Raw genomic sequence first — 19,668 nt, 5'->3', positions numbered from 1 at the left:
CTTAAATGTGTAGCTCTAATATATCCCTTCAAATCAAGTAAACTTAATCCTCCTTATTCTATTGGAAGAGTCAACGTATCCCACTTAACTCTTGACCTGTTTCCCTCCCAAATTACTTCATTCAATTCTTTATTAATTATTGTCCACAACTTCTCAGGTTGAAAAAAGCATAACTGACCCACATAGAAGACTAAAGGGACTAAAACATTTTGACTGCCTGTATTTTACTATCCATATCCACAAATAAAAGTTTCCCGTGTCTCAGTTTTTGTTTGGTTTCTTCCCACATATCCTTTGCTGCCATAACAGAATCCTTTTTAATCCATATTCCTGAATACTTCATCTTATCATGTCACCATAAATATGGGTATTTCTGAACCAATCTAAATGAATTTACATAATTTCTGACATTAGCTTTTCTTTTATCTTCATTAATTTTATATCCCGAAAAGGCTTGCAACTGTCTTAAAATGTTCCTCAACACTGAGCTGTCCTATTCGGAATTTGTCAGGTACGAAATAATATCTGCAGATAAAGCCAACTTTTCTTGATTGCAATACCAATTGTATCTTATGAGTCTCTTTTTTTCTTTGCCAATGGTACTAAATATAAAATAAATAGCAAAGGGGAAAGAGAACACCCCTACATACTTCCCTTGTTTAAACAGGTTGTCTGAGAAGAACCATCCCACTTTAATTCTGGCATCCGATATTTCCTTCTAATTAATGTCATTATTGTATCAGGAATGCAAATGCTTCCAAAGCTCTACTCACAATAAGTACCTATCCAGGCATGTCTAAGGGTCAGCTCCTGATATTTTCTCCTGTCTACCTGATGAATATGGGCATCTTGGGGCAATGTAGCAATTGCCTCATATACACAGACAGCCCTCTCCTCATACCACCCAGCACTACAACCTGTGAGAGATGCACTTATATAGCCAAACTGGAAGCAAAGCTCTATTCACCCAAGACTGGACTAGACAGTCAAGAGGAGAAGGTAAACACTTGCACCACACCACACTCATCACATAGTTCCTCAAAACCTACACCACCAAAACAGGCACATAGAAACACAAAACACACACCTACATTCGTGGAGGCTGTCTATAAAAATCTGCTCAAGCAACAGAGACCTTCAAAGCAGAAACACAAGCAACCCCCCCCCCCAACACAACCCAAATGACACATAGCCCACAAACTCAGTGTGCCACTCAACCACAGCCCATAAGGCATAACAATGTACCCAACACTCTAGTCATAGGTGACTCTATAGTCAGGCACAATGATGTTCCACTCACCAGGCTAAACAAGGAGAAAGTTACTGTCAGCTGCCTGTTGTGTGCCAAGATCTGCCGCATAATGCATGTACTCAGGTCACTCCACAACAAGTACAAATATGACTCTGTCATTGTCTATGTTGGTGTGAATGACCTGAGACACACCTGCCAGGACCACATGAAAAGAGACATGGAAGAACTCTCCAATCTTGTAGCCCAGGCAGGTATGACCCTAGCCCGGAGTGGCATCCTGCCATCACCCAGAATGATACCACAGTACAAGGACAAAATGATTGACTTCAACAATTGGCTAAGCTTCTGGTGTCATTCTAAGGGGATCCAGTATCTGTCTGCCTGGGATGACATGATCGACAGACCATGATGCTTTGCCATAGATGGCCTGCACCTGTCACCCTTGGGATTTTGAATACTGGCTAAGGCTTTTGCCACCCCTATACTGCCTTTTTTAGGCAAGGTTCAAATGACAAATTCACTACCATAACAGGTACAAGCAAGCAAAATCTGAGGGTAAAGGTACTCAATGCTAGAAGTGTAAACCTCAAAATTGATTCACTCGAGGTACTCCTTAAAATGGGAGAACATTGACATCTGTGCAGTGACAGAGACCTGGTTCAAGGCTCCAGAGAGCACCCCTGTGATACCAGGCTATAATACATATCACATCTTTCGGCCACCTAATCTGCACCGAACCCTAAAGGCGTAGGCATGTCCATATTCAATAAGGATATCCACACCTCCGGGCTAGTTGCTCAGCATAATGCATCCAAGATTTTCCAAGTGCAGCTAACTCTGGGCAAGACTGCAATCCAAAGTGTAATTTGCTACAGATCCCCCAACATGCCCCAGGATTCCCATTCCTCATTTCTTGATACAGTGGAAAATATTAGGGTACAACGCAACACCCTAATAATGGGTGATTTCAACTAACCCACCATTAATGGGGAAAACTACTCATGTACCAACTCTTTTGCTCACCGTTTTCTGGAATTCATAAATTCCAAGGCCTTGGATCAACTTATCCACACCCCCACCAGGGGCAGCAATATACTAGACCTGGTCATTACCAACATGGGCGACCGGTGTTCCACACCAGAGGTCAGTTCCTCATTGGTCAGATCCCACCACAAGCTAATCACCCTAGACATCCACATCCCGCCTCCCCATCCATTAGGGAAGCCACCCAAAAAAATGTCTCCAAAGCCAACTTCACGCTTCTTAAGACAGAAGTGGCAAACTTCATGACACCCATGCAGATGGACAATAGTGGCACGACTGCTGAATCCTACACAAATGCACTTTATAAGCACTTAACATGAGTGCATGGATCATGCTATCCCTAACAGAACCAAGATTATATCCTCCAAAAAAAGGAAGCCAATCTGGTGGTCCCCTGCAATAAACAAACTCTACAACAGAAGAAAGAAACTGTTGCAAAAAAGAGTAAAATCCCATGATTGGAGGAACTCCCTGGTCAGCCTCAGTAAGAAGCTGATATCCCTCATAAAATCCTCCAAAGCTAGTTACGAAAAAAAAAAATTGCCACTGATTCTAAAGACAACCACAAAGCATTCTATAGCTATGTCAAGAATCTCAATGGCAGCACAGATCTCCTCTGAGTTACAGCACAATGGCACTAAATATACAGAACCAATTGATATTTCCAACATCCTGGCAGATAGGTTCAGTGCCAAATTTACCCCCCTCTCACCCCCTAAAGGGCCCATCTCTATACCGGAAGAATGCAAAGTTCCTGTAATCACTGCTGCACAGGTAAAAACCACACTCTCTAAAGACAAGAACACAGCATCCATGGGACCTGACAACATCCCAGGGTGTGTTCTACATGAACTACAGAATGAACTGGCACCCCACCTAAGCACCATGTTCAATCATAGCCTCACCTCAGGCTTTGTGCCCACTGAATGGTGCACAGTGATGGTTATCCCACTGCACAAAAGGGGAGCCACCATAGACCCTGGAAACTACCGCCTCAGCCTAATGAGCCTGGTCTGCAAGGCCATGGAACGTATCATTATGGAACTTATAAACAAAGTCATTGGTAATCTCCAAACTCTGGACCGCACCCAGTTTGTGTTTGTAAAAGGCAGATCATGTCTCCTAAACCTGATAGATTTCTTTGAAGCAGTTACCAAAGCTGTAGATGAGGGTAAGGTGGTTCACACAGCCTATCTAGATCTTGCCAAGGCTTTTGACACCATCCCCCACTCTGGAATTATAGATAAACTCACTAAACTAGGTACAAATCCCTATGTCAGAAGATGGGTTGTCAACTGGCTCACTGACAGAATCCACACTGTGAAAGTAGCAGACTCCAAATCCAATTATAGATCAGTGACAAGTGGAGTACCACAGGGTTCATTCCTGGGTCCTCTCCTGTTTGATATCTGCTTTTCTGAAGTACAGGCTAACACAGAAGGTCTTTGGCTAATGAAGTTCGCAGATGACTGCAAACTAGGAGCTATATTCGAAACTTACAATGATGTGGACATCCTACAAAAGATCCTCACTGAGACAGATGCCTGCTGTCAAAGCAATGGCCTCAAGCTCAATGCCAAAAAGTGCATTGTCACCCCCTTTGGAAAAAACTTGGTACCTATGAGCTACCACATAGGTGGTAGTCTACTTAAAACTGAAAGTGTGATAAGAGACCTTGGGACACAGGTGGACAGTAGTCTCTCCTTTGGTAATCACATCGCCATAGTAGTCAGGAAGTTCTTCTATGTGGCACACCTCATCACAAAAGGTTTCTCATCCAGGAAAAAATAGGTCATTGTTCCCCTCTACTCATCACTCATTAGACCCATTATAGAGTACAACTCCCTCTTTTGGTATGTACCTCACAAGACATCTACAACAACTGGAAAGGCCGCAGAAATACCTCACAAAGAGGATTACTGGCCTCAACCAAATGCCCTATGCAGACCGTCTCAAAACATTCCAGCTTTATTCCGTCATATATCACCTACTCAGAGGCGATCTCTGCCTAACATGCTCCATTTAAAGAATTCTGTCCGAGCTAAGGGACCTAAACCTTGTCACCACAATAAACAGAACATGCTGGAGGAATAGAGTCCTGTCCCAGAGACTTCCCATACTCTGGAACAAACTACCTATCTATATCAAACAAAGCTCCTCATTAGCACTCTTCAAGAAAAATCTTGATGATTGGATGGGAAATAGGAAATTCACCCTGGGGATCCCCTCTGTGGCTCTGCTCGACAGGGTCTCAAGAAATAATTTTCTTGGGTGGCAAAAGCCAGGGTACCTTTTTGGCTAGGTTTATATAGGCCCTAGGGTCAATAGCCTAGTACCTACCTATGAACTTATAAAATCCCAGGTTACTCTGTCAAATGCTTTCTCTGCATCAACAACCCCCAACAACAGAGACATTTTTTTTTACATTCTGCTTCCCTCTGGATCATCATTGTTCTATTAATGTTGTCAGATGTTTGCCTCCCCTCAACTAAACCACATTAAGCCATACCCATAAATGTTGACAATGTTTCCATTACTTTAGCTAGTTTAGACATAAACACTGTATAATCATGGCATAAAATTGGTATGGGTCTGCATGAATCTGCATCTGAAGGTCTTTGCCATCTTTTGGTAACACAGCCACCTCAGCTTTCTAACAAGATGTTGGTGCTTCCCCTCCTTTAATATACTGTTAAACAAAATCTTTCAGATCTTTCATTTTCTTCCATTCTAATTTCCAAACTTCCACAGGAATACTATTGGTTCCTAGAGACTTTCCTGAAGACTGATTATACATTACTGGTTTTATTTCATCATCTCCTGTCTTAAGTGTAAATTGTTAAGCCTTGTCTTCCTCTAGCCTTGGCTTAATTTAGTCTTCTGTAAATATTTCCATTTGTATACTTTTTGATTTCCACATTTCTTTGCCTTCTGGTTATGTTTCGTGTTATAGGTTACCTATGTTTGGTGACAACCATTTCAACATTTGTTGCCTAAGTCATTGTGCAAAATGTTTTTCACTCTGGAGTTATCAAAAAGCAGTTGCTTAACGCTAGCCTTTGTAAACTCATGCATATTATCCAAATACTCCCTTATTTTCTCTTTAGCACTCTGTATTTGCTGCTGCTTTTGTTGGATGGCCACAGTGGTGCAGCAGTTAGCGCTGCCGCCTCACAGCAAGAGGTTCTCCAGTTCGATCCTCGGCTGGGGTGCCTTCTGTGTGGAGTCTGCATGTCCTCACTGTGGTCGCGTGGGTTTCCTCTGGGTGCTCCGGTTTCCTCCCACATCCCAAAGACATGCTGTAGGTGGATTGGACACTCCAAATTGGCCCTAGGTGTGAGTGTGTGTGTGCCTTCTGTGGAAGGTTGGGCACCGGGCTGGCAAATCAACACTGTAAAACTCCACTGCCAATCATGAGCGGACAGTTGATCCGCTGTGGCGACCCCTAACCGGAAAAAAGCCGAAAGAAGATTTTCTGCTGCTTTTGTTCTGTGAAGTTTCCCTTATTCTGCAATACTTTAACCTTTGTCAGCCCCTCTAAGTAGTTTCTGTTACTTAACCATATTTCTTTCTCGACTCTATTTTTAAACTCCAGTTTCATTTTCTCCCAGTCACTAGCTATAACTTCTGAAGATATTTTTATCTTCCCTCTCAAATAATTTCCACTACCTATTCCTTAAGTCCCTCAATTTTTAACAGGTAGGTGGGAAAGCACCAGTGTCTTATTTTTAATTAACTACCCTTTATTTTTATGTTAGTTTTTATTTTTCCATAATCAAAAATAGTTACTGGATGTGTGTCAAAGCTTTCAATTAAATGCACGTGTTCCTGTGAAATTTAATTTCTGTCTGGTCTATCCCAGTTATTGTATCTTGGAAAATTGGGGAATAATATGAAAATTCTGTCCAAGTTTCGACTACTGAATTCACATCTTCCATACCAAATATTTTCATAAATTTCTTCAAAAATATACAGTCTTTTATTTTAGATTGTGGGCCCCCGATGCACCCTCACTATTGCAAATCAAATTCCAGTCCCCAACTATAAGTAATGTTCCCTACTGATAAAAGTAGTTTTTGGGGAAATATAAAGACATGCCATTGTAGTCCTCCTTCCTTACAAGTAGCCCCTTACTACTACAATTCTGCCATGACTGTCTTTCTTTTTTCCCTCATCTGTCACTAACCTAACAGTTAGTATAATTACTCCCGTTCTCCTCTGTCCCTGATATTCTGCTAATATTCATTCTGAAATCCTATCTTTGTTAAATGCACATGCTCAGTTCTTTCCAAATGTAACTCCTGCAGCATTGGCATTTACACACTGCATTTTTTAATATAATTAAATAATCTTTCCTTTTTATCTGTACCTGTAATGGTTTTCACATTCCAAGATAATATGGACAGCATAGTCATCATGATAAAAAGCTATTGTTCCCACCTATTATATGTAACCATTTTTTATTTGAATGTGTATTTTCAGCTTTTGTGTTACATGCATATACAAATGTTTGACAGGTGATCTTTTGTATAAGTGTTTCTTCTTATCTCCGTTTGAACATACGTCACATTTTTCTAGAACATTTTATTTTAATAAAAACCCTCAAAAAATAAAATAAACAAATACAATCACCCCATCCCCTATACGTTTGGAACAAAAACACAAAACTGTGTACATCTTCAAAACATGAAGTTTAACCCTCCAGAAGGGAACAATTAGCCTAAATTGATGGCTACACCTATAGGCATTATCTAAACTAAAATTAAGGTTACTCATACTGAAGCGCATACTACAGCTTGTGCTCCCACTTACACTGATTGCTGTCTGTTCTTTTCTTATCTCTCTTCCCCTGCCAGATATGAAAATACAGCTTGTATACTTTCAGAAAACATTAACTTTTGGCCCTAAGAAAAAGTGCAGTGGCTATCTTTAAATAAAACAAAATTATACACTGTTCTATTAACTACATCAAAGACTTAAGGCTCCTAGGGAGGTACTGCTGAATGATATCTTATCCCAGAATTTTTCCACATATTTGTTGAGCTTTTTCTGCCATACTGGTGTGTGTTTTGTTTTCCTTCAGCAAGTATTCTTTAGTTCACTGAAGTTGTCTTGTGGGTGTGCATCAGTTTAGCATCTTGCTGAATTCTGGGTAAAGGTTAGAATAAAACAATGTGTGTGAAATGGTGCAATGCAAGTATTCCACTTTAATTCTTTACAGGCATCTAATGAATAACTTAATATGTTTTATACAAGAAGGTAAACTTGCAGCAAGTTTGATAATTTTGTTTTAGGTTGCTGAAAATTGGATAGTTTTTTTTTTTTTTTTTTTTGGGGGGGGGTGGTGCCAGTTGATATTAATCCATATAAAAGTTTTACAAGGAGCAAAGTTTTGGCTAGTTTTATCTTTGAACTAGGAAGCAGATGTGACACTGCAATCTTCTTGCAAATTTCTTTGATAAGAGTTTGAAAATGTTCTTCAGATGTGAGGTTGCAGTTGTTTGTTACTTCCAGGTATTTCCAACATGTACATTTTCAGTAGTTGCAGTCAAGCCTTTGGTTTTATAGTATTATTGGATCTGTTATTGCCATAAGTGAGAGGTTTCCAAACAGAAGTTTAGTTTTCTTTTTTGTTTGGCTTACTGGATTGTAGCCAGATTAACAGGCTACTAAGTGAGATCTGAATGTGTGGTTGGAACATTTTTTATGGTTTTCTGCACAATGAAAGGCAGCAGAGTTATCTAAAGGTTGAAAGAGTTGCGATTCCATTGGTATGATGTTCATCTGACTTTTGAAAACAGAAAAATTAAAAGGCTAAGTATAAAGCCCTGCAGAACACATGTATTTGAAATAAAGTGTCAGGATATTATATTTTGCATTAGCACTGTCATTGTTTTATTTCTAAGGTAACTGGAGAACCAGGCGATTGTTTATTTTTGCAACCTAATGCTTTAAGCTTGTTTAAAAGTTTTATAGAAGGTCAGAAATACTGCAGCTTTTAATTGTCTTTTGTCACAGGGTGAAGCTGTGTATTTCACAGCATTTTTGTTAAAAAGTTGATGATGCTGATTAGTCTATAATTTTGCTCTGAGTGGTACTCTTAGCCTTTGAAGAGAGGGATAACTTTATAGGGGAAGTGTATCAATTTAGCACAAAATTGGACAGTAGCATCACATAGATCCCTGTTTAATAATATTTTAGTGTATGTTTTGACATATGAAGTTTGGGACAAGCTATGCTGTCCTCGTCCCACGCTTAGGTAGTATAGGTGGTGGTGGTGGTGGGGGGTTATAGCTTTAGGAAGTTAATGGTTGAGTGCTTTGATAGGTAGGTTAGAGTGTAGGCTTTGGGTGTAGTTATTAAAGGGTTAAAGAGAAAGGGAGCTTAGGAGAAGTGATGTAGGGGAGGGAGGGACTTATAGCAGGTTTAAGTGTTAGGGCTGAGATTAAGAAGGTACATTTTGGCGTAGATTTTGGGGATGGGGAGGATGTCTGCTATCGATCGGATGGGGTGCATTTGAATGACGTGGGGTTGGATTTGTTTAATCTTCACTTGAAGCTGTTTTTAGAGGGTATGGTTGAGGCTAGGGTTTAGGAGGGGGAACAGCCTGGGATCATGCTGGTAGCAGAGAAGAGAGACAGGATTGTCCTCTTCTGTTCCCCCTCTAAGGAACTTGATTCTGCATTGTATGAGGGAGTAAGTGAGCTGCTGGATGCTATTTGAATGAAGGAGAATTCACTGGTTAATGGTTGGTTTGTCAGGAGGTGAGCAGGTACGCTGCCTGTTTAAGTGTGGTGGATGAGTATGTACGCTGCCCTGGTAGAGGAGGTAACAGGGTGAGTAGGTACGCTGCCCTGAGGTATAATCATCCAGGGTGAGTAGGTACGCTGCCCTGAGATCGTTATTTTTTTTTATTATTAGCTGTGACCATTACTGTTTGAAACTAGAATTTTGGGTTGATGGGATTCAGGGAAGCCTGCACAATTTTTTGCAGGAGGGTGCAAACCCAGAGCCACTCTGCCACTCAGTCCCCCCACACAGCCATTGCAGTGTCCCATTACTTGGCTATTTCTCCCCAGTTGCCATAAACTGTTCAAAACTCTGTGTGCATACTGCTTTATGCTTTACTTCTACAGTGATTTACAGATATTTGGATTTAATTTACAACTTTTATTTCAAATTGTATAGCACGAACACTGATAGACATTTGATATACAAAGCAATACAGTCTTACAATGAAGATAGACTTAGCATTAAAACTCTTCTGCCTTTGAAACTCACATTCACTGAAACAGCATTGAAACCCACATTCAAAGAAATTGCATCTGGCCAGTGGCGGGTTAAGTTTACTTTTGGGCTGTTTTCAATTTATAGGTCCCTTGCACACATTTTTAGGACAATGCAAAAGTTCTTTGATTCACCTTCCTGATTGTATTAAATTATAATAATATTTAAACTTATATCCCCTGTAAAATACAGTGCCACTTGTTAGAGCATGTTTTAAATTTATAGTTTTAAACATTTTTCCAGTAAGCAATGAAACAAAACATATGACCCAATAATGACAAAGCTACCCAATTCAGAAAATTTCAAACATAAAAGGCTACTCAAACTTCTGTCATTACAATCCACCATTATCAGTCCATATGCACAATCTCTGCAGAAGTAAAAGTCATCTGAATAATTCCACATTAAAGAGATCTCAAACTAATGAAGAGGTTGCTGCTGCTGGAAAACAGCTTTATATTTCAGTGTTTCATCTACAAATTCAGTGCCTTCTGCCCTTGAAGAATAAATTGCCTGTTACATTAAAAAAAGGTAAGCTGGTATATTGCAATAGGGAATGGATGTCAAACTGAAAAACAGGTTCATAGTTACTAGGCATCTCATCCAAAGGAAGATATACTCAGGACTGCAGCACCCCACCCCCTTAAAATACAAATCTACATGCTGTGGGAGTAGAACCCGCAGCCTTCTGCATCAAGACACAAGTATACTACCTGTTGTGCTAACACTGCTTTAAAATTGTATACCACAATAGTGATACCATTTGTTAAACAAAACAGTTGCACATTTTAAGCAGACTTACAATGAACAGCAGTAAACTTCTCTTCCCTTGAAGCTTACAATTCCTTGAAAATGCACTTGAAAATAAATTCCACCTGCTAACCCTAAGTAGGGCCACACACACAACCTCAACCTCTTAGTGCAACAAAGCCTAAAATAAATAGGGACAGATTATAAGTACTGCTCTCATGAACTTTGAAAATTGCTAGAATAATAGGATTTGCGTTTGTATGCATTTTTCTAAAGCACATAAAGTCTAAAACTCAAATGTCAATTATTATTTAGCAACTTCAGTCCTTTTTAGGAGGAACAGACAAAAATATTTGCCAAAAATCTGGACATTCTGCAAAAACCTGGAAAGCTGAGGGGTATGCTACCTCCCTCTTATACACACACACACACACACACACACACACACACACACACACACACACACACACACACATCTCGATCTGTTAGCACAAGAAATCTGGACAAAGCTTATTGTAATGGGGGGGGGGCAAAATCCCCAAAATAGGGATACGTTTTAAATATTGCTCTTATAAATTTAGAAAGTTGCTAGAATAATAGGATTGTGTTAGAATGCAATTTCTAAAGGATATGAAGTCTGAAACTGAAATGCATGTCATTATTTAGTAACTCTAATCCTTAGCTCATCCCAGTGATTTTACAAAAAAAAACACAACAGAATTTTTATGAGAAACAGACCAAAAATATAAGGCAAAAATCTGGACATTTTGTGAAAATCTATACAGCTGAGAGGTATGACACACACATACAAACCCCTACCTCCTTAAAAAATTGATAGAACAGGTTTTGCATTAGTATGCATTTTCTGAAGGATATGAAGTCTAAATCTTAAATGTCTGCCATTATTTTCTGACTTCAGTCCTCAATGATTTACCAGAAAAACACATTTTTATGAGAAACAAACTAAAAATATGAGGCAAAAATCTGGGCAATTGTGAGGTATGAACCTCCCCACCTCCCTCTTAATAAAGATACATATAGATAGGTATATATAAAATAAAGCAGCAAATGACTGCTGTTTTCTAAACTGTTGCAGTGAGCTTTAGAAAAAGGTAGTTTGTATAAAGTTAAGTTTATCCCAGAATTTCAACCCTTAGAGTTAGGTTAATATACGTGCGTGTGGGCACACACACACAGACCTTCCCCCCACCTCTACCTGCCAACTTCTTACACACATACACACAAACCCCTACCTACCTACTTCTTACACACACCTCTTAAACACTTCAACACACACCCCCAACTCCAAATGTATTCTGGAATTCGTCTGCTGGCACACGGAAGATGAAGATGTAAACAGTCAGTCGCACAGATGCGACCAGATGCAAAGGGCATTCTTCAAGAATAACACCCATAAAAAAGAAACATATCTTTTTTTTAAATTAAAAGAAAATTAATCTGATGGTTAGCCAGTGAGCTTATTGCTAGAACCAGATCTGAACCAGGGGGTGCAAGTGCATCCCCTTGCACCTGCCTGTGGGTGCCCTTGATGGGATTGTATTACAGTCTTTCAGTAGGTATTAAAAACAATTCAGAAATTTCCAAAATGATCATTGTGATGTTTGTATATTATAGATAATGAACCTCATAAATTATATTACCAAACTTAGTGTAAAGCTGTATAGAGAAATGTTTGACTATTTTCATTAACTTTAACAAAGCTGCCAGGTTATTCCAAATCTGGGCATCCCTCAGTATAAATTAACCTTGCTTCAAGGAAGGATTGAAGGGGATGACAAATGTTAATGACTTGGTCTTTCTGTTATCCAAATTATGCCTTCCAAAAGTAAGTTAAAGACCAGTTTTATTTTTTTAATTCATTATTAATTCTTGTTTTACTTTTATCAGAAGTTGGGCCGAATTTTAATAGTTCATGCATTAAATACTCTGGGACTGAACTTACAGCTGTGATATTCAGAAATCAGTTTTCTTAAAAACATCTTTACGTGGCTGTTTTTTTAGGCAGTGAAACCTATAAAATCCAACAAGACAGTGTTAGCCTTTTTTGTTTAGTTTACAGTTTGGTATCTTCTACCTTTAGTAGATACACACACACACACACACACACACACACACACACACACACACACACACACACACACACACACACACACACACACACACACACACACGCACACACACCCGTCTTCAGTTTACCAGAAGATTTTCTTCCTGGTGAAGTAGCTTAGAATAGTTGTAGGGTTAGGATATATTTATACCAGTCTGAAAAAGTCAGTCGAACCTTACTGTAGAAGATGCACTTTTGTCATTAAATCACTTGAAAGCTACAACTAAATCCCCAGTAATCAGACTATAGCCAAAGGAGTAGAATTGAAGCTTGATTAACTATTCCTTTTAACTGAAATTCTTTATGTATCATATATATATATATATATATATATATATATATATATACACACACGAGTTAAACGAAAAACCAAATAAACTCACTGAAAACACAAACGGAACACCACTGCAGCCAGAACGATGTAAAAGGAACGCAATTTATTTAAAGACAAAAACAGCGTTTTCGCTTCCAGAGAACCAGAAGCTTCATCAGCAGTTAAAATGATTAAAACCTAATGCATTTGAAACAAAGTAGCTGGCACTTATTGACGACATCACCACAAGCACCACAACGTTGCTTAAAGGGGCAACGATAAAACTTAAAAGGGCAACAGTGAAAAGGAAAGCAAGTGAGTAAAAATACATAATGTGCCCTATAAAAATAATATAAAAAAACATTCTGAAGTGAAATGTGAAACTAGTTAACTGTTTAACTGGTTTGTATGATGTCCAGAACACCATCGAGCCCAGTAACGCCGAATTTATTTGGTACTTGTAGTACCAGCACAGATAGTTCTAATGATCAAACGAATATGAAAGTGCTATTGGTGGCACTTTCTCAATGCTTAGACTGTATCAATTTAAGGCTTGACAACATTGAAAGGAGGAGCAGAGATTACGGAACTGGTCGGGTCCTTACGCAAACAGACCTGCAACATAGTTCATTTGGTTCCAACGCATCATTCATCCCAGCGGGCCAACAACCTGCCCAGTCGATTCCGCACGGGTTGGAAACTTTGGAGGGCAACCTGCTTGCCAACAACGCTGCTTTGCCTTCCATGGTTGCAGGAAATGGCAGCAATTCTAGGAATCCAGCGCCAAGACAGCTACCTGCTATGCCTAGTAGCCAACAGAATTTGGGTCACGGTCCACTTATTGATGTGCCCTCATTGTCGGAATGAGTCAACAACTTAGCATCCTTTTCTTCTGGTGATTTTCCTGGAGCGGGGCCATCGGTGACGGACCCATCTGATTCAGGTAACATTTCTGATAACATAGCAGAGAAGCTGAGATTTCTAGATGGTAAATTACTGAAATTGAAAAAATTGCAACTAGAAGTTGCATACTTTAAACAATGTTTGGCTGAAGCTGTTATTCCTAAAGGCTTAAGGAGTTCTTTTTCTCCTACTGGCCTTTTTTTTCGGATGCTTCTTTTTTAACCGAATTGGAGTCCCTGTTTAACAGACAAGGTGCAGAACTCCTAGAATTAATGATTAAAAACTATTCCAAACAAATTACAATTTTATTGGAAGAAACATCCAACTTGGACAACGCGATTAAAGCTGATATTAACTTTGTTAGGTATAAATATGATTATGGCCGCATCTTTACCAGCATTGATGCACTACTTTCTAAACTTAAAGCCAATAAGGGCAAAAAGTTAACAAGAGACAGGTTGGCTTACCAGACGCACTGTGTGTACCCGAATCTGGTAAAAAAGGTCACTAGACAAAATAATCATGTAGAAAGGGATGGCCCAGCATACAACAGCTGTGATAACGAAATGCTGGAGGAACCCCCCTGTGATGAGGACATCACAGACACTAACAGTCCGGCTAGCCCTGTGCAAGGGCCTAGAAGAAGCAATAGGCTTAAAACCCAAAGTAAAGTACACAACTACAATAACCAACAGAGGCCTTTTTTAGGGAAGAAGGGCAACCAGAACCAGAGGTACAAGAAATGGAATTAATGGATGAAATTCCACTTCACACAGTTTGCTGCTCTGTTTACGACAACCTGCCTCATGTCATTTCCAACCTAAAAGGCGACTTCCACATCTATAACTTTTCTAACATTTTGATTGATGAAGAACTAGTTGAACTTTTGGCAAAAGGGTTAAATTTTGTACCCGACCACCAATTCAAATTAGCTAAAACCTTGGTGGATCTCAAATTCTATGTGCGGAAATTAAACTTGAAAGTTTTCTTTAATAGGGAAACTTCTGCACTAGACAATAAATTGAAGTTAACTAGCTCATTTAACCCTCCTTTACATCCTGGCCTCAATACCTTTGAAAGTGCCTGTGAACTTGACCTGAGACACTTGTTTTCTCACAATTACAACTCAAGATTAACAAGGAATATATCCCAGGACCAAGTCGCAAGCTTGAATAATCTCTGCGATAAAGCTGTCAGAGTTATTAAACCAGATAAGGGAGGCGGACTGGTTATCTTCGATAAGGAAGATTACACCAGGAGAATGTTGGGGGTACTGGATTCCCCTGCCTATGCCACTTCATCCTTGAATGAGCTGTCCACTGCATACAAAAGAATTAGAGGGTACTTCAGGGACCTTTTCCTGGAAGGTAGAATCGACATTGATACTTATAATTTTGTTGACATCACTATGCCTAAAGTACCAGTCATGTTTGGGATCCCCAAAATTCATAAGAGTCTCTCAGATCCACCTATGCGGGCACTAGTTGACGGAAGAAGTTCCATCACGCACCCCTGTGCCCGTATTGTTGACAACATCATTGGCAGATACTTGAAATCCATTCCGCAGATTTGTAAAGACTCTTGGGTGTTCCTAAACTTGATTAATGAAGTTCAATTCAACGCTGATTTCAACTTCTTGACCATTGATGTGGTCGATTTGTACACCTCCATCCCTCACGTAGAAGCAGTTGAATGGATTGAACTCATGCTTCGGGAGCTTGGTGCTTCCAGTAACGATATTCATATTGTCACTGTCCTGCTTGACATTGTCTTATCCTCTAATTTCTTCATTTTCAACAATCAATACTTCTTGCAAAAGAAAGGAATTGCAATGGGTTCCCCGTGCGGCAGCTGTGTTGCCAACTTATTTGTAGCCTACTGGGAGAAATTTTTCCTATTCAATTCCCCCATTTTTCTTAGTTGTTCAAAAATCTATACACGATTCTTGGACGACATTTTCATCCTCTTTGAAGGAGGTGAAGAGGAAGCTCTGGAACTCATTTCATACATGAACTCCACAACTGAATTTTTAAGATTCACACACCATTTCTCTTCCTCTGTCATCGACTATCTGGATGTACAACTGGTAAAGGACACTCTCAACAACAGTTTTTGTTCTTCCATTTTTAGGAAAACCACCTACTGCAATTCCTTCTTGCATTTTTCAAGTTGTCACCCCTGGAAACAGAAGCGGTCGATTGTGAAGGGACAACTAGTGAGGGCAGCTCGTATGTGCAGCACTGATGAAGCCTTCAAGAAAGAATGTGCCTTACTTAAAGACTTTTTCTTAAATAGAGGATACCCGGTAGACTTGGTCATTGAATTGACTGTGGAAGTCTCCTCTAAATGCTTGGAGGGTATTTTTACACCTCTTCTCTCCTCTAGATTTCCCTCCTCGTCAAGTGAAAGACCATTAGACACACTGGATTCATTGCCTTCGGATCCATCTTTTGTGCAGGATCCTACAGATGTGGATACCAACAAGGACCCCGACTTCTCGGCTAGTTTTATTACCGCCTTTAACATAAACTCAAGGCAAATTTGCTCCATTATGAGGAAGAACTGGTTTTTTATCATGAATTCGGGGTTACATGATAGGTTAGGTTTCTCTCCCGTCGTTACATACAGAAGGGGCAATAACCTTAAAGACATTTTACAGAGGAACACGACATGTGAACACTTGACGAGAACAAAGGGCACAATTACTTGTGGGTGTTGCAAATGGTGCAGATACCTCCGAGTTGGTAATTCCTTCACTATTGGGGAGAGGAAATACTTCATTAATCATAAAATCAATTGTAAAACTAAGGCCATAGTATACGTAGCATTTTGTCAATGCTGCGCAGCTTTTTATGTTGGAAAAACGGACAGACGCTTTTGTGACCGTATATACCAACACATCTACGCTATTAACAATAAGAAAAGCGACAACGCGTTGTCAAAAGACATTCTTAATAATAGCGGCCACAGTTTCCTTTTCATGGGCATTGATCATATCAGCATGGACATCAGAGGTGGCCCACAATCTCTCATTGTCGAGACTCGTGAGCTGGAATGGCAACTCCAATTGGACGCCTTTTCATTTCCTGGGCTAAACGAAAACTGTAACATTGCTGCAATTCTTAAATATAAGAGCTACCTTAGATAACACATTCTTATTTCTGGTGGTGTTATAACCTATTCTACTGGTCAATTCTAAGGACAGTGAATAGTTTTTTATATATTGCATCTCTATGGTTAAGCCCATTTAGTGTTTTATTTCACCCATAGTTTAAAGTTATTAGCAAATTTTAATATCTTGATTCTCACTTGATATGTAAGCTTTTGTTTATATTGCTTGCTTCTATCAGATGACCCGAATCAGTAGTACACATACTTGCTCTTTCCTACTGATATCCACCACATACAGTTAACTAGTTTCACATTTCACTTCAGAATGTTTTTTTATATTATTTTTATAGGGCACATTATGTATTTTTACTCACTTGCTTTCCTTTTCACTGTTGCCCTTTTAAGTTTTATCGTTGCCCCTTTAAGCAACGTTGTGGTGCTTGTGGTGATGTCGTCAATAAGCGCCAGCTACTTTGTTTCAAATGCATTAGGTTTTAATCATTTTAACTGCTGATGAAGCTTCTGGTTCTCTGGAAGCGAAAACGCTGTTTTTGTCTTTAAATAAATTGCGTTCCTTTTACATCGTTCTGGCTGCAGTGGTGTTCCGTTTATATATATATATATATAAATATATATATATATATATATATATATATATATATATATATAAACATTATGTATGCAAGTGTAAGATTTCTGTAGGCTCGCATTATTTATTTTTGCTGTAATTCACTGCAGAGGCACATGGACCTTCAGTATTCAGTGTGTGATCTTAGTGTCCCCACAAAGCCTACTTAGTTGATATGGTCTAAAGAATGGGCCGGATTCACAAAGGCTTGCACGGAGTCTAAGAGTAGTGTAAGACTCCATGCAGCCTTTGCGATCCAGGAACAGCCCAAAGTCCGTGTAAGAGACAAGCTAAAACGGCTCTTACACGGAGTGGGCGTGGATGTAATCACCTCACTTGCAGCCGAATAGCATGCAAATGAGGATGATTAGCGATCCAGGAAGCCCAGAACAGCCCGTGTAAGAGCCGTTTTAGCTGCAGAAATGTACTCAGTTTTCAACTGAGTACGTTTCTGCAAAAACCGCAATGGAGCCATGTCAGCTCCAAATAAAGGGTGTATGTGTGTCAGGCAGCATGCCAATGGCCAAATATGTGGCCATTGGCAAGGTAACCTGATGCAAATATCTTAAAAAACATAAAACATAAAAACGAAGGTTATAAACCCACAAATGTGGGTTTTATGCAATACATGGAATGTCAATGCAGGGACCAGCAGACCAAAACCAACATGGCCACCGTGTAGTGGTTGCTAAGGGGGGAAGCTGAGTCTAAGACATGTAACTAAGCATTAGTAGGCAATCTGATGCAAATGAGTGTTAGGATACTGAATTCCACTGTCACATAGCAAATGAGCACAGTCTGAGTAGTGTAAGAGTTACAGAAGGGGAGGAACAGAGTAGGAGATAGGTGATATCACAGGGGGGAATGGTAGAAAGAAATGCAGTTCATTGGAGGTCAGAGTTACATGACAGATGTCAGACAGATATCATGGAAAGAGGTGTGCCACTAGATAAGCATGAGAAAGTCAAGAAATGGAAGGTGTACACTGTTGCCTACACCCAAGTATCTTGCTGGGCGTGCATGCGCACGTGTGCGCGCCATGAAGCGCAAGTAAGACAGTGTGTGCGCGTGTAAGGCAGACTGAGCATGTGGGAGCGTGTTGGGAGATGTTTAACACTGTTTGCGTGGGTGTGCACACGTTTTAACCCGAATAAGCAGATTCTGAACCGTGTAAGCATGTGTGCATGCGTGTAAGCCACTGTGAGCGTGTTTCTGCTGGTTTGCACATGGCTCCTCCCTGAGGAAACAGAGAGGAAAAAGGAAGCAACAGATTTAGTAGGAAGCTAGCAGGGAATACTGCTGGAGCTAGCAGGTGAAAACAATTAGAAGCAGGCAATTACACAGGCAGAATAGTAGCCCAGCCCAGCACTTAAAACTCTGCAAACAGCAGTGCAGGATGTTTCTCTCAAGAGACACTGCAAGACAGGAGTTAAGTTATTAGAAGTGAAAACTGAAAAAGCTGAACTCAGAGCAGAAATGTTAGGGACTGCCATAGCTGTCATAATGAGACATAGGCGACTTGCTGAGGGTGGTGACAATGCAGATGGTGCCAGACAACCCACAGTGAGGAGACGGAGAAGAGTGTACAGGCCCAGGGTCACCTACCATGGGTTACATGAGCTGGAGATAGTAGAGCTATAGAGTGGACAGAGACCTCCTGCAGCAAATAGTGGAGCTGTGCAGGCCACGCCTCACACACAGAACCAACAGAGGGGAACCCATCCCAGTGGAAACCAAGGTATGTGTTGGCCTAAGAATACTAGCAACAGGTACCTTCCAGAGACCAACTGGTGATATGATGGGGATATCACAGGCATCAGCCTCCAGGGTACTGCACCAGTTCCTGGATGCCATGTCAGCACATGTCGGTGATCATGTATATTTCCCCAATGCCCGTGAGGTATTGGCCAGCAATATGCATCTCTTCCAGCAAATAGCGGAATACCCTGAGGTAGTGGGTGCAATAGACTACACGCACATATGCTTCAAAGCACCAGCCAGTGAGCGGGGTAGGGCATACATCAACCGCAAGGGCTTCCCCTCCATCAACTGCCAGGTTGTGTGTGATGCCCAGGGCATAATAATGAATGTGTGTGCTGGCTGTCCTGGAAGCTACCATGATTCCCACATCTGGCATTTGACGCAGTTGTACCAGACATTTGCCAATGGGGACATCCCACACGGACACCTAGTGGGGGATGCAGGTTATGCACTGGAGCCGTGGCTGATGACACCCATCAGAAACGCACACA

The 19,668-nt window shown here is 40.3% G+C and overlaps 1 protein-coding gene across 1 annotated transcript in view; it reads left to right on the top strand.

Moving 5' to 3' along the window:
• Positions 1-19,668, top strand: part of LOC122796516 (band 4.1-like protein 4B) — a 2,320,263-nt gene that overhangs the window by 2,007,668 nt on the left and 292,927 nt on the right. The gene's annotated exons all lie outside the window — the stretch shown is intronic.

The sequence above is a fragment of the Protopterus annectens genome, chromosome 3.part0, assembly GCF_019279795.1.
Source record: "Protopterus annectens isolate FY-2018-M chromosome 3.part0, PAN1.0, whole genome shotgun sequence".
NCBI lineage: Eukaryota > Metazoa > Chordata > Ceratodontiformes > Protopteridae > Protopterus > Protopterus annectens.
Note: the sequence above shows the minus strand (reverse complement) of the source record. Positions and strands in the feature narration are given on the sequence as shown.